Genomic DNA, 15283 nt, shown 5'->3' on the forward strand with positions numbered 1-15283 from the left:
CACTGCTGTAGACATATGGGGGAAATATATCATAATGTAGAGAGATAAAGTGGATATAAAATACCAACCAATCACAGATTGTAAAATGGCAGTTGTAAGCTGATTGGATCATACTTTCTCTACACTTTATCTCTCACCAAGGTTTGTTACATCTCCACCCTTATAAAAAAAATAGTTGCTTAAAGCAAAAGCTTGCAATAGGTTATCCATTTATGGGCTCATTAAAATGTGTGGTTAACTTGAAAACTGTATTAAAAACTAATTATAATACAACATAATTATGTACACAAAGATATCTTGTCCGAAAGCATCCTAAATATGTCAAGGGAAGATGGTAAAGGCATAAATGACCATTTGACATCTGCAGTCTTAATTGACAAGTTATTGACATTCCCTCATCATTGGGGAATTAGGGGGCATCTAGAACCTCTAACTAGGATTGGCAAGTGAAATGTCACCCCTCAACTCCGTCTCCAGCACAAACCAAATCAGTGCTGTAAAAAGTCATTATGGATACTTTAGTCCAGAGGTTCTCAAATGTGGTCCTCAAGGCACCCCAACGGTCCAGGTTTTAGGTACTGTATATCTATGGCTCAGCACAGATGGTTAAATCAAATTGACTGAGGTGCTAATTAAAGTCATCTATTGCCAAGCATGGATAAATCTAAAATCTGGAAAGCTTTTACACATCTTTGAGTTCTGTCCAGTATGTTCATCTATTTTAGGCTGACCATATTATCCCTTTAACCTGGGACACTCATGAATTACACAGGTTCTGTGGCTGATTAAAACCAGGTGAAATGCAGGCTTGTAGTCAGCCAGCCACAGAACCTGTGTAATTCATTAGTGTCCCAGGTTAAAGGGATAATATGGTCAGCCTATCCATTTAGGAAGGGCATCTAATGCAGTTGCTTCTCTTTAATGCAGTGCCAGATCAATTTTTGTGTGAGAGATATATATATATATATATATGAATTTTTTGAACAAAGAGTGGATCAGTGCGCTTATCCAAAATGTGCAAAATTCCTTACTGTTAAGATATATATATATATAAAAAAAGTCATACATAAATTTAGTCAAATGACCAGTCCAGTAAAACTTAAATTTGATTGAATTTTTCAAATAGTCCACACTTTCCCCGTTTTAACGGGTGGCTGCTCAGTTCTTCAAATAGTGCCACTAGATATACGTAGCCCAAAGGGAAATCTGAAAGTAGAGGAAGAAACAACAGAGCGCCTATAGTGTAGTATCCCTTGAATTAATTCTCGTCACACGCAAGAATAAATATTGCGTACCAGATTACGACTTGACTTAATGCCTATCGGTCCCCAGGTCTTCTAGTCCACTTCTCTGTCGGAATCTAGATAGAATCAGGAGACAGGGAATCGCTATATAGCGTAGTAGTTACTCATAGATCGATGTCAGAATTTTTACGTCTCGTATAAGATTGCATGCGTACCAGATAAAACAATTATTTATGCCGGTCAGTATAAATACTTCAGTACTGGTCCTCATCAGATGGTAGCAGTCATCTGGAAACGTCTCAGAGGCAAGCCCAATACAAGGATGCAGGCAATGAATTTCCAGTAAAATCTCTGGGGGACTCAGCAGCAACCTGTACCTTGCATAATGTGTATAGTGGGCTCAACCTTGCATAATCTGTATAATGGTCTCTACCTTGCATAACATGTAAATTGGGATCTACCTGGCATAACGTGTATTATGGGCTCTACCTGGCATAACGTGTATAATGGGCTCTACCTGGCATAATGTGTATAATGGGCTCTACCTGGCATAATGTGTATAAGCAGCTCTACCTTGAATAACTTGTATAATGGGCTCTACCTGGCGTAACGTGTATAAGCTGCTCTACCTGGCATAACATGTATAAGTCCACTCTGTACAGTCCACACATATCCTCACATGTCTTCTCATTCTATGCAATAGATAGGCAGATGTACACAAGGAAAGGTGATATTTCCCTATAGATTGTAAACTTGCGAGCAGGGCCTTCCTACCTCTATGACTGTTATCATCCAGTTTGTTATTGTTATTTAAAATTGTAAAGCGCAACGGAATTTGCTGCGCTATATAAGAAACTGTTAATAAATAAATAAATAAATAAATAATAAGCAGCTCTACCTGGCATAACATGTATAAGGTGCTCTACTGTGGCATAATGTGTATAAGTTGCTCTTCTGTGTGACATAACGTGTATTCTGTGAAGTGTAATGTGTATAAAGGGCTCTACTGTGTGGTGTAACATGTATAAGGGTACTACTGTGCAGTGTAATGTGACTAATGGACAATACTGTGCGGTATATTGTGACTAATAGACACTACTGTGCAGTGTAATGTACACTACTGTGCGGTGTAATATGAATAATGGACACTACTGTGTGGTGTAATTTGACTAATGGACATTACTGTGAGGTGTAATGTGAATATGTACTATTATGTGGCCACGTCCCTATATTTTTGGTGCGCACCTTTGGCGCACACTGTCCCTGTTTTGAGCATGGGAAGCACCAAACGAAACTTTAGCCCTGAGCTCCTCAAAGTATAAAACTGGCCCTGTCACATATTTTAAAATTATTTTTCTTTTCAAATGTAACATGCCCCCAATTCAATATAGGAAAGGGGCGCTGAAACATACCCTTGCTCAGGGCATCATGGCACCTAGCTACACCTCTGATAAGGGGCACTACCGTGGGCACTGTATATAAGGGGTAGTACTGTGTGGTGTAACATGTATAAGGGGCACTACTGTGTGATGTAACGTGAATAAGGGGCACTACTATGTGGTGTAATATGAATCAGGAGCACAATGTATGGGGTAAAGTGAATAAGATTGTAATACTATGTGGCGTAATTTGAATTGTGGGTACCATTGTGGCCATTCCCCTTCCTTGTGTGACCACACTGTTTTTTGCGGCAAGTGCTGTCCCTTTTTATGTATCGGAGGGAGCAAATTTATCATTTGCAGGGAGGCGCCAAACACTCTAGCACCGGCCCTGATGCCAGGCATCATGTTTGGAGGAACCAGGCAGCGCTCATCACCAGGCTGATACCATCTCTACAGTGAAGCATGGAGGTGTCAGCATCAGGGTGTGGGGATGTTTTTCAGTGGCAGGAACTGGGAGACTAGTCATAATAGAGTGAAAGATGGATGCAGCAATGTACAGAGACATCGTGGAGGAAACCTGCTCCAAGGTGCTCTTGACCTCAGACTGCGGCGACGGTTCATCTTTCCGCAGGACAATGACCCTAAGCACACAGCTAAGAAATTAAAGGAGTGACTTCAGGACAACTCTGTGAATATCCTTGAGTGGCCCAACCAGAGTCCAGACTTGAATCAGATTGTACATCTCTGGAGATATCAGAAAATGGCTGTGCACCAACGCTTCCCATCCAACCTGATGGAGCTTGAGAGGTGCTGCAAAGAGGAATGGGCGAAACTGCCCAAAGATAGGTGTGCCAAGCTTGTGGCATCATATTCAAAAAGACTTGAGGCTGTATTTGCTGCCAAAGGTGCATCAATAAAGTATTGAGCAAAGGCTGTGAGAACTTATGTACATGTGATTTCTTAGTTTTTTATTTTTAATAAATTTGCAAAAATCTCAAAAAAACTTATCAGGTTGTCATTATGGGGTATTGTGTGTAGAATTTGGGGAAAAAAATGAATTTATTCCAGTTTGGAATAAGGGTGTAATATAACAAAATGTGGAAAAAGTGAAGCTCTGCGAATACGTTCTGGATGCAATGTATTTGTGATACCGGCAGTCGGGATTCCGGCGCCAGGATTGTGAGCCTTGTTGGCATGCTGGAGCCAGCACTCTGAGCAGTGGTGGGTTTCCGGGGTCATTATGTTTTTTTTTCTTTTTTACCCACTTCACTTCTTCCCCTATATTTAACGCTTTTGCCCCCCTCACCACGGACCGGCATTACGTCACTTCCGGAAGTGAGGGACGTCTCGACCGGGATCCGGGCGGCGTGGACTCCACGAGTGGGAGGAGTGCCTCCTGAAGTTAAGGTATTTAAACACTTTATTTGCTTATGTACACTAATCCTGACGACGGGGCTGCGACCCCGAAACGTTGATGTCTTTATGATAATAAATTCACTGCACGCTTTCACCTGATTACATGCTCTGAGTGCCGCCCGTCTGTTTCGCTATATATATATATATATTTATATTTATATATATAACAATTAAAAACAGCCCGGCACTCCTCTGAATATCAAAAAGTGCCCCGGTGCCCTCAGTATAGGATCAAATAACAAACAAAAAATCTGCGGCACTCAGGGTCTTGTGGAAAAATAGATTGTATTAGGACATCAAGATAGTATCCATCAACGTTTCGGGGACTTAAACCCCTTTGTCAAGATGTGTGAAAGTTTCAACTGGGTGTGTGTTGGGAGCAATACCCTCCGGACTGGTCCACCCTATCACATTCCCGGTCCCCTGCAGGGCGCCGGCTCACCAGCGTTCCCTGGGTGACCGTGTACTGTGTATGCAGGGACCTGTCTTGGCCGGGAATGTAATCAAGGCAGTGGCTATGTATGACGCTCGCCGTGTTACCCGCCGTATGGATAGGGTCTGTCAAGCTACCCCCCCGGGGACTAGTCAGGCTGCCTTGGCTCTGAACTCCGACGGCGCATCGGTGTAAGGACACTCGCCGGATATCAGTCAGCCGCTGAAGCACGAACTGTCTATACGGGGGACTATCAAGCCACCTCGGCCCTGAACTCCAGTGACGCGTTGGTGTACGGACGCTCACCAAATATCAGTCAGCCGCGGAGGTAAGAACCGTCTGCACGGGGGATATAGAACAGTCGCGACTCAATGAACCGCTGACCGTTCTCCCCGCCGTGTAGGGAAGTTGACTCTGCTCACCTATCACCGCCGATAGTGGCCTCCCGTCACCGGTTTCTTCCTCTGGTGTCGCCTTAATAGTGTTTGTTAGCGGAGTTCTCGATCACGCGTTCCCAGCCTAGTGTCCTGTCTTTCTCCCGTGCACGGGTCCTGTACTTTGTCGAGGTGGTTTCTGATGTGTGTTTCTCCAACGCGTTTCATCCCACTGGGGGCCTTCCTCTGGGAGTCTTTGCATGTCTTCTCCGTGGGTGCTCCTTATAAAGGGTTACGTTTCAAATACCCCGCCTTCTGCAGGTCTCAAAGGGTACATTTCTTATTGGTCCATCTGATTAGGTTCCTGATTGGTCAGTGATGCTGTCAATCATGGGAGTTATACCCTCCCATTGGTCCATCTGGTTCATTCACTAATTGGTCAATGATACTGTCAATCGTGGGAGTTCTAGCCTTCCATTTAAGACTAAACCTAGGTTATTTTGGTAAACTAGAGTCCCACGTCCATATTCAATGGGATTGGATGAATGAACACAAAAAACTCTATGTATATCTAGATATATATGAAAATATATACATATGCATGAATGTACATAAACATGTGCAATAGATGTATAGCGTACAACATTGTTCTTAATGTCAATCTTGTTGTCAAGTTACAAACTTTCTCCCTGGGCCTCCCCTCACTGGTATTAAAATACGCTTGCTTCGCCTCGTCACCGCCGCGGCCACTCAGGTCTCAGCGTTGTTGATGCTGCGTTCCCTCTTTGCTATTCTCTTGTACATGCGCACATGCCACAGCATCCCGAGCTGATGGTTTGGTAGTTATAAAGATTTCTATTAGATAGACTGGTGGGGACTAGACTTCCGGTTGCTGGTATTTAAACTCTTTTTCTTGGACACCAATTACTTTGACAAAGATGCCCAAGTGCACAAAAACATGTTGGACAAGTGACAAGGGGGTATTCACTCCATTTCAGAGATTCATTTCAGCTCAGTGTATTAGACTACCCAGTTCCATCTATCTTGCCTGGTGACTGTTATGTGACCGATATCTATTTGTGTCTGGCACAGATAATATCCCCACCTGTTTTTAAGCTTTTACTTATTGCGTTTTATGTTTTATGTACTATTAAAATGTCAATAGTTGGATATAAAACACTCTGAGTATATTAGTTTATTTTTAACCAATTGGAGCTATAATCACTATACTGTAAGTTCTAAGATGAGTGGATAAAGATACCTGTATATGCTGTTTTCAAGTTGATGTGATGTAATCATTCGATCCCCAAGGCTTTCTTTTTAATTAGCTTCTTGTTTTTCCAAGCTATTGTTGAGATGCACTGGTTCTGGGAATTTTGGAATTGTCAAGAAGACAACATTCTATGCCTTCATATATACTTAGGCTGTAGATTAGTAACAGCATAACACTACAATGTCCCCTTTGTTTCTATTTTGTTTTCTGAGGATACCCTTGGAGAAGTATACCCAAGTATTTTTCAAGGCACTTCGTCATGATTGGACCAGTTGCATTATAGCTGGTTCAAATATTTACTTTGTTGGCAATTGGTCCATGAGGTGCCTGTAATGACCACTTACTTTATGCTTTTACTGGTGAAGTGAAATAGCTGTATCTTGAGAATACAGATGTGTCCTCATGCAGACTTGCCTGTGAGGCATAAGCATTGCAGGCAAGGATTCCCGGCACAATGAGGTGTTCACAGGTGCGTGTGTATGCAAGCACCCACAAACAAATGAAAGGAACCAGTCTGCATTCGCAGGCAGTGGTAGTAAGACGCTCCCGTTGCCCTGCATATTGTGGGGGACCCGGGGCACACTATCACTATGAGTATGGGCAGTTGGAAGGTATGCTTCTGCTGCCCGCTGTTTCATTCGGGGTTCCATGGTGGCGTTTGTGGGTGCATACATATGCACACACCCACCTATAATAGCAGAACAAAGGAAATGTAGCAGTGAGCATCACTGCAATGCATAAGCATCACGGGAATGACACTCTGTGCTGGCATTTTAAATAAAGATGTGTGTGGACACATCTGTAGTCCTCCGCTTGAGCTGTCTCAAGAGATATAAATAATTTTCAATGTTTAGTGTGAATCCATATTATCTTTTTCTTTACTGTACAGCAGTTTATGTTGTTCGTAATACTTGAAAGGGTCCTTTCCACCAGTCTATCAGCAAGGGGGAGATCATCTCAAACAAACCTTAGTGACTTTTTTGACTGGAAGACTAAAGTAATAGATAAAGGGGTGGGGGGCATAGATATAGCTTATATAGATTTTAATAAGGCTTTTGAGACTGTCCCATATCACAGACTGCTAAATAAACTCGAAAGCATGGGACTGGATGCCAAGATGGTTTAATAGATAGAAAACAGGGAGTTGAAGTAAATGGAGTGCATTCACAGGAGGGAAAAGTTATCAGTGGAGTGCCCCAGGGATCTGTATTTGGACCAGTGCTTTTTAATATCTTTATTGGTGACATTCCAAATTACATTAAAAGGAAAGTATGCCTTTTTGCAAATGACACAAAAGTATGCAACAGAGTAGACAAACCAGGAGGGGTAAAATAAATAATTGATGATCTAGGTAGACTAGAGGAATAGTCAAAAGCATAGCAATTACAGTTTAATTGCCAAAAACATGCAAAATCATGCACTTGGGTCTCAAAAATCCAAAGGCTAAATATAGTATTAATCAAACTATATTGGAAACTAATGAGGAGGAAAGAGATCTTGGAGTCACTGTTTCAGGTGACCTAGTGAGAGGAATCAGCAGCAGAAAGAAAGAAGTAACAATACCACTGTATAGGTTATTGGTACAACCTCATCTAGAATATTGTGTTCAATTCTGGAGGACAAGTGAAATAGCTTCCCATCAGAGGTGGTAGAGGCTAATACTGTAGAGCAATTTAAACATGTATGGGATAGATCCAGGGTTCTGTACTTGAACCAGTGCTTTTTAATATCTTTATTGGTGACATTGCAAATGGCATAAAAGGCAAAGTATGCCTTTTTGCAGATGACACAAAGGTACTGTATGCAACAGGGAAGACACATCAGGTGTTGTAAAACAAATGATTGAGGATCTAGGTAGACTACAGGAATGGTCAAGAGTGTAGCAATTACAGTTTAATGCCAAAAAATGCAAAATCATGCACTTGGGTCTCAAAAATCCAATGGCTAAATATAGTATTAGTGGCACGATACTGGAAACTACTGAGGAGGAAAGTGATCTAGGAGTCACTATTTCAGGTGACTTAAAGGCAGGTAAGCAATGTAACAAAGCAGTGAGGAAGGCCAGTCAGATGCTTGGCTGTATTGGGAGAGGATTTAGCAGCAGAAAGAAAGAAGAATTAATGTTACTGTATAGGTCATTGGTATGGCCTCATCTAGATTATTGTGTGCAATTCTGGAAGCCATCTCTTCAAAAGGATATTAATACATTAGAGACTGTACAAAGAAGGGCAACTAAAATGGTGCATTTCCTACATCACGAAATATACCCAGAAAGACTAAAAAAATCTCAATATGTATAGTTTGGAGCAGAGAAGGGAAATGGGGGATATGATAGAAACTTTAAAATATATCAAGGGTTTTAACAAAGTCCAGGAGGGAAACATTCTCCAAATGAAGAGAAGCAATATGACACAAGGACATGCACTGAGACTGGAGGGGGGGAGGTTCAGGGGAAATTTGAGGAGAAAATTACTTCACAGAAAGGGTAGTGGACATTAGACAACACCTTAGAGGTGTTAGAGGATAAGACAGTAGAGTAATTTAAACACACATGGTATAGACATAAGGATATCCTTACAAAGAAATAAGGATCAAATAAGGTTTGGGATACAAATATGGTAAAAAAAAAAGGGGCAGACTAGATGGGCCAAGTGGTTTTTATCTGCCGTTAAATTCTATGTTTCTATGTTTATGTTTCTATAGACATAAGGATATCCTTACAAAGAAATAAGGATCAAATAGGTTTTGAGTAACAATATTGTAAAAAAAAAAGAGGCAGACTAGATGGGCCAAGTGGTTCTTATCTGCCATCAAATTCTATGTTTCTATCTTTCTAAGCCTGATCTCAGGAAATTTTGGACCATCACCAGATTGTAGATTGTGGCAAGTACCTTTCACTGGTATTTGTTGTGTACCAATCACAGCCCCATGTATCTTCTTTAGCTGGTTGCTTAGTGAGATAAGATAGTTCACAGTTAAGTAATTTCTCCTAATAATTTCATATGCAGGTGCAACCATGACATTCGGTAGCTTCCCAACCAGTATCTCTGATAAATGCAGTACAAATGTATCCTCATATATCAAGCCTCAAATACCCATGCAGCGCACTTGGTATGAGTGAGCCTCCCTGAGTAATGTAATGGCTAATGGATTTTTTGCTCAACTATGCATCTTAATAGCAATGTGATGCAACATTTCTCAAGACTGCACTGATTATTTTGATATGAAACACTTTTATTGTTTGTGTGACTGAGTCTGAATCTGTATAGAAAACACAACAGAACTTGCCATAAAAGAATTGCATGGGTACACTGCATCATACTACTTTATATGCAGATTCAGACTCAGTTTCATTGCATTGCAATTAAAATGTACATTCAAGCAAAAATATGCTTGATGCAAGCCAAGTTGTGTGGGACCTAGCATAGTGTATGAGGACATCTCTGTACTAATGGTAAACCTTCTAGACACTGCATTAACTAGTTTTTCTGCATTGTTTAAATAGCTTGTCACATTGTAATGTTAGACTTTTCCACCAGATATGTTGGGGAAATGTTGTATGTAACTATTGTTTTATTCCAAAGAGATGACACATCTTTTTAAAAAGTAGTTCAGTAAAATGTGTGCCATGGTCAGATGATATAAAATTAGGTATACCATACCTAGAAACAAATTCAGGTGTGAGTTTCTTAGAAGTAATTGATGTGGTTGCACTATCCACAGCATAGCCTTCAACCCACCCTGAAAGCAAGTCTACACATATCAAACATATTTAAGCATTCAAACCTTAGGAAGCTGAATGAAATCAAGATACATGATTTGTAAAGGACCAGATGTTTGGGGAACACATGAAAGTATTATTTTAACTAGATGTCCAGCATTGTTCTGCAACCAGAAAATACAGGAAGCACAGTATCTGGCTACAACTGATGCAAAGCTAGAAAAATAAGATTTAGTCTGAATCAGACCATCTGACCTGCATGGGTCAGTTAATGGGACATCTCTGCCAGCAAAAGTGACTTGGGTTGGACAGGCTTACCTTCAAAGCATTGCCATAAGCCTTTATTGTCTTGTGTATACTGTGCATTTTCCACCTTAGTCCTTTCATGTGAATCACAAGACTTTTGCATTTCGAGTAATGTTTTTTTCACTTTCCAAATAAAGGCAGAGTGTTTCCAAACCACCTAGGAAAGGAGCTTGCTATTGCAGGAGGTAGATGAAGCTGGAGCAGGAGGTAGAGAATTACAGGTACTAGAAATGGCTGCCAGGTCACACTCCCCCGAAAAATAGATTTTATATGTCTGAAAGTCTCTTTATAGTCATTCACATAGTTTTTGGTGCTTTATATCTTGGTATTAGCTGTTCCTTAATATATTTGAAGACTGGACTTCTATCTACTAACAAAATGTTATCTTGGAAAATCTCAGGTTTAACTGTTAGTCATTAAACTGCCATTAAATGCACTCTGTGACCAATGGATATTGGGCTTTAAACATAAATATCCAATGCTGCCAAATTTTCACTGAAAGGTATATGGAACAACAGTATAAACATTTTCCATCAGAATTTCTTGAGTTCAAAACAATATTATAAACATTATTATAATCTTCTTTTTTTTGTGTGGACCCATTAGAGGACAACCCCCAATGCAGAGCACTCATTGGCGGATAGAAGTAAAATACTGTCCAGCGCTCTTTTTTCATCAAGAAAAGGTTAAAGCAGTGATGGGGAACCTTTGGCACTTAAGCTGTTATTGAACTACACTACACATCCCAGCATGCCCTGCTACAGTATTAGCATTACCAAATAGCAAAACTGTAGCAGGGCATGCTGGGATGTGCAGTTCAACCACAGCTGGAGTTCCAAAGGTTCTCCATCACTGGGTTAGAGTAATACCTTATGCATATTTGTCCATCACACAAATACAATTTAGATATGTCCACATACACATTTGCTCAAATATTACTAAATAGCCCTGTTTGGCACACTATGAACTATGCAACTTAGCCACACCATGCAACTTTTTCTTAAATGATGCATATTATTTGCATCACTAATGCTGCAAAAGAACAATGCAAAGGTCCACTGACTATTAGTCCTGGCAATTTATATACTCTTGTGTGAGACTAAGTTGCCAATCTTGGTAAAAAATAAAAATATAGGGTTCTTATAAGAAAGACCAAGCCGTGCCTCATGCCATTTATCGTTATTCTTAATCTGTGACTTTATGTCAATTATTTTGTGATAAAAGTGCTAACCTAGTATGTCTGGTACACTGGGTCTGATTCAGATGTGGACAAAGAGGTGATCGCTTACATGGACAATTGACTTCTGAGATTTCTGTGTAATCCCTCCCTAACAATGTTGGCAACATGCCTCTGTTTTGGGAAACGGATGGTGTTGCTGCCAACTCCCCACCCCCAAATGGCATCAGACTATCAATCATTGAGAGTCTGATGCCATAGTGCGACCAGTGATGCAGAACTTAATTGCACATAGAAACATAGAAACATAGAAACATAGAATTTGACGGCAGATAAGAACCACTTGGCCCATCTAGTCTGCCCCTTTTTTTTTTATCCTTTAGGTAATCTCAACCCTTTTTGTACCTTAATTCTTTGTAATTCTTTCACATGCACAGTATGTTTTTGGCACATGTGTAAAGTACTGAACAACATTACTTTGCGGCATGTGCCACATCACGACCTGAATCAGGCCCCCTGTGAGCAACTTTGTATGCAACTATGATGAAAATAAAATACTAAATTAGTAAAAAGTATGAATTACTACCCCATGATGGAGCGTCTAAGTTGTGTCAAGCGTCTTGTACCATATGGTGCAAAAATGCTAGGTGAGTGAGAGCACATTAGTACAGTGGTTCCCAAACTCGGTCCTCAAGGACTCCCAACAGTTCATGTTTTTCAGGTCTCACAAAATCACAAGTGAAATAATCAGCTCCACCTGTGGATCTTTTAAAATGTGCCAGTGAGTAATGAACACACCTGTGCACCACTGTGTGACCTGGGAAGTATGGACTGTTGGGGGTACTTGAGGACTGAGTTGGGAACCACTGCATTAGTATGAGACTGTGCTGTAGGCCACACCCCATTTTAATTATATTATATCTACAGTACTTTACAGTAAATATTTTTTGGGACAACTCACTCGTATTGTACTTTAGTAATAAATTTACAATGTAAAATTATACTGCAAAGTAGTTAATACTGGGTTTTTTGCGTGTTAATAAGAAAATACCTAAATATAATAAGTACAGTACTTATTAAATTGCTTTAGTTTAATAAATATAATAAGTACAGTACTTATTAAATTGCTTTAGTTTATTAGAAAATCAAACAATTAAATCAAAAATTAATTTTACAATAGTTAATATAGATGAAACTGTTATTAATTTCAAAACTTTCATATACAGACTGATTGAGCTACAAAATTCCTAATAAAACATAATTAGCATGGTTAATAATTAATTTCTGATTTTAGTGAAGTTTGCTCATGTATACTCCATTAAAATAGGTAACAAAGCAGTGCTACTCTTTCCGCCACCTTGGAAAAGTTTGCTGTGTTCATGCTTAATAATACAAATGTTAGTATTTAGAATCTGAACAATCTGAAATAGTAATACTTAATACCACTTTTATACTGGTTACAAAATCGTCTCTTACCCAAAAGGTAATTGCTAATCAATAAATTAATTACATTAAGTACTTCAATGAATTAGGAGAAAACGCAATCAATTGTTGGTCAATTCAAATATACAGTAAGTGTGGCTTTAGGGAAACTCTAGTTACTTGTTGAGGAAGGAATCAATTAAGGCATAAACTGGCATCAATTAGAGGTCATTTGGGCTTTTGGTGATGTGAGAGTTGAAGGCTTCAGGGTATAATTTATCATATTTATTACATTTTTATTGTATCATTAATCTAATCAACTGCCTTTTTTGAAATTACATAAATTTTAAAACAACTAATGGAATGATTAATCACACTGCTATTAATTTCTATTATATATGTTAGGTCTTTTTTTTCCTACCATTGCTGACTGAAATAAGTATATTACCATAAATAAGAGATGGGTTTTTTTAAGGTAATTGTGTACTCATAACTTGCATTCATTTTGACATGTTGCTTTCTAATTTGGCAACTTGGTAGCAATGTTTATTTCTGTCTATAAATGACTTTTCCTACTGTAGGAGCAAAACGTATTTAATGATAAGAAATTAACAGAAAATCAATTTAACATACCTTACTGTATATGTTCAATGTTTTATGCAACATTTATGATAAACTAGAGCAACAATAAGCTACATTAACTTATTATGTAAAAATATATAAGTAAAGCATTATAAATATAATTGGTTCAATTTGACATTTACTGCAAGTAATAATTTCACACCCCACACTGATGCCTACATTATTTTAGGTATTTATATTAATTTACACTACTACACAGTTAACCAATTTCCTGCAGAGATTTTTGTCATCTACATAATTAGACTGTATTTATACTTTTGTTACATAATTATTAACAGTTATTTATGCAGAGCACACATTTTATGTCAACACTTTACAAAGAATATTTAGTAATTCACATGGGTCCCTGCTCCAGTTGAGTTTACAATCTATGTTCCCTACCACAGGTTTACATATCTGTACACCAGTAGTGGGGAACCTTTAGCCCTCCAGCTGTTGTTGAACTACACATACCAGCATGCCTTGCTACAGTTTTGCTATTTGGCCATGCTAAAACTGTTGCTAGAATTTCCCTAAAGCCATACTTACTGTATATTTGAATTGACCAACAATTGATTGCTTTTTCTCCTAATTCATTGAAGTACTTAATGCAAATAATGTATTGCTTAGCAATGAAAAGGTTCCCCATCCCTGCTGTACACACTAAAGCTGCATACACACTAGACGAAGTCGCTCTATGAGCGACGTCATCTAGTGTTTCCCCTCCCGGGCCAGGCGGTCGGCAGCCCCCCGAAGACACTGAGTGATATGACCGTTCATATCGCTCAGTGACATAACGCAGCTGCCGGCCCATGCAGGAAGCTCCTGGACAACAGTCTAGATTTGTCAAGCATGCACTGCCAACACCAAGGGTCGTTAACAACCCGCAGTGCTGCTCATCGGCCGTCGCCGCCGGCATACACACTTGTCGAGAAAGTGAACGACATCGCTCATGAATGACATCGCTCATCTCACCTGATGGGGATTAATCCTCCAATAGTCATCTTTATCACATATACATGAGCTGGCCACCATAAAATGTTAATAAACTGCGGTTATGCCTTTTATTTATAAATTTATGTTTCTTTGGTGATTTATTTCTTCTTCTTTTTGAATGCTTGCTAGGTACTGCTCATTAGAAAGAGGTACTCCCCAATGTCTGCATGACATGTTCATGGGGATCATCATGCCCACTTTATTACGGTATGACGGGACTTTTAGATGTCTGCACTAGAACCTTAACAGACAAATCCTATCTGAAATAGGCCATGTTGAAAGGTGACTTACTTAGAGGGTATGTCGTTAAATTACCGGCTGTCGGGATCCAGGCAGTCAGGATACCAATGCCGGAATTCCAACAGCAGGAGAAATGCTGGCGGTTTGAATCACAACCCAAGCCTGGGGTTCACACTCGTGTGGTGGTTCACGCCACCACATGAAGGGGGAATATCGGCGCCGTGCCCAAAGTATGGTGAGCACAGCAAGCCCGCGGGGGGACACACTGCGCTTGCTGCTGGGATTCTGGCTATCGGGTTCCTGTCGTCGATCTCGTGACCGCCGGGATCCCATACCGATCCTGCTCTAATGCATACATGCTTTAACAAAATCTATATATTAATTGCTTAATGCATGTTCTGAGATCAATAAGTGCTGTGGGGGACTGACAGATGTCACTGCCATGGTGGAGATGGGACGGAACAGGAAAGGGAGCACTGCAGAGCCAGCATAGGTATGTATTACAGTGCAGCAGGACTGGGGAGACCCAGCATATATGCTGGGTCCATATTACTAGTCATTTATAATCTGGCAAAACTCCCCCACACTTTACAATATTGTTCTGAGATGCTTTGAAATATATACTTAAATGCCTTAATTTGAATATTTTTCTTTTTTACTCTAAGCTTTGTACTGTAT

This window comes from Pseudophryne corroboree, chromosome 4, assembly GCF_028390025.1.
Source record: "Pseudophryne corroboree isolate aPseCor3 chromosome 4, aPseCor3.hap2, whole genome shotgun sequence".
NCBI classification, from domain to species: Eukaryota; Metazoa; Chordata; class Amphibia; order Anura; family Myobatrachidae; genus Pseudophryne; species Pseudophryne corroboree.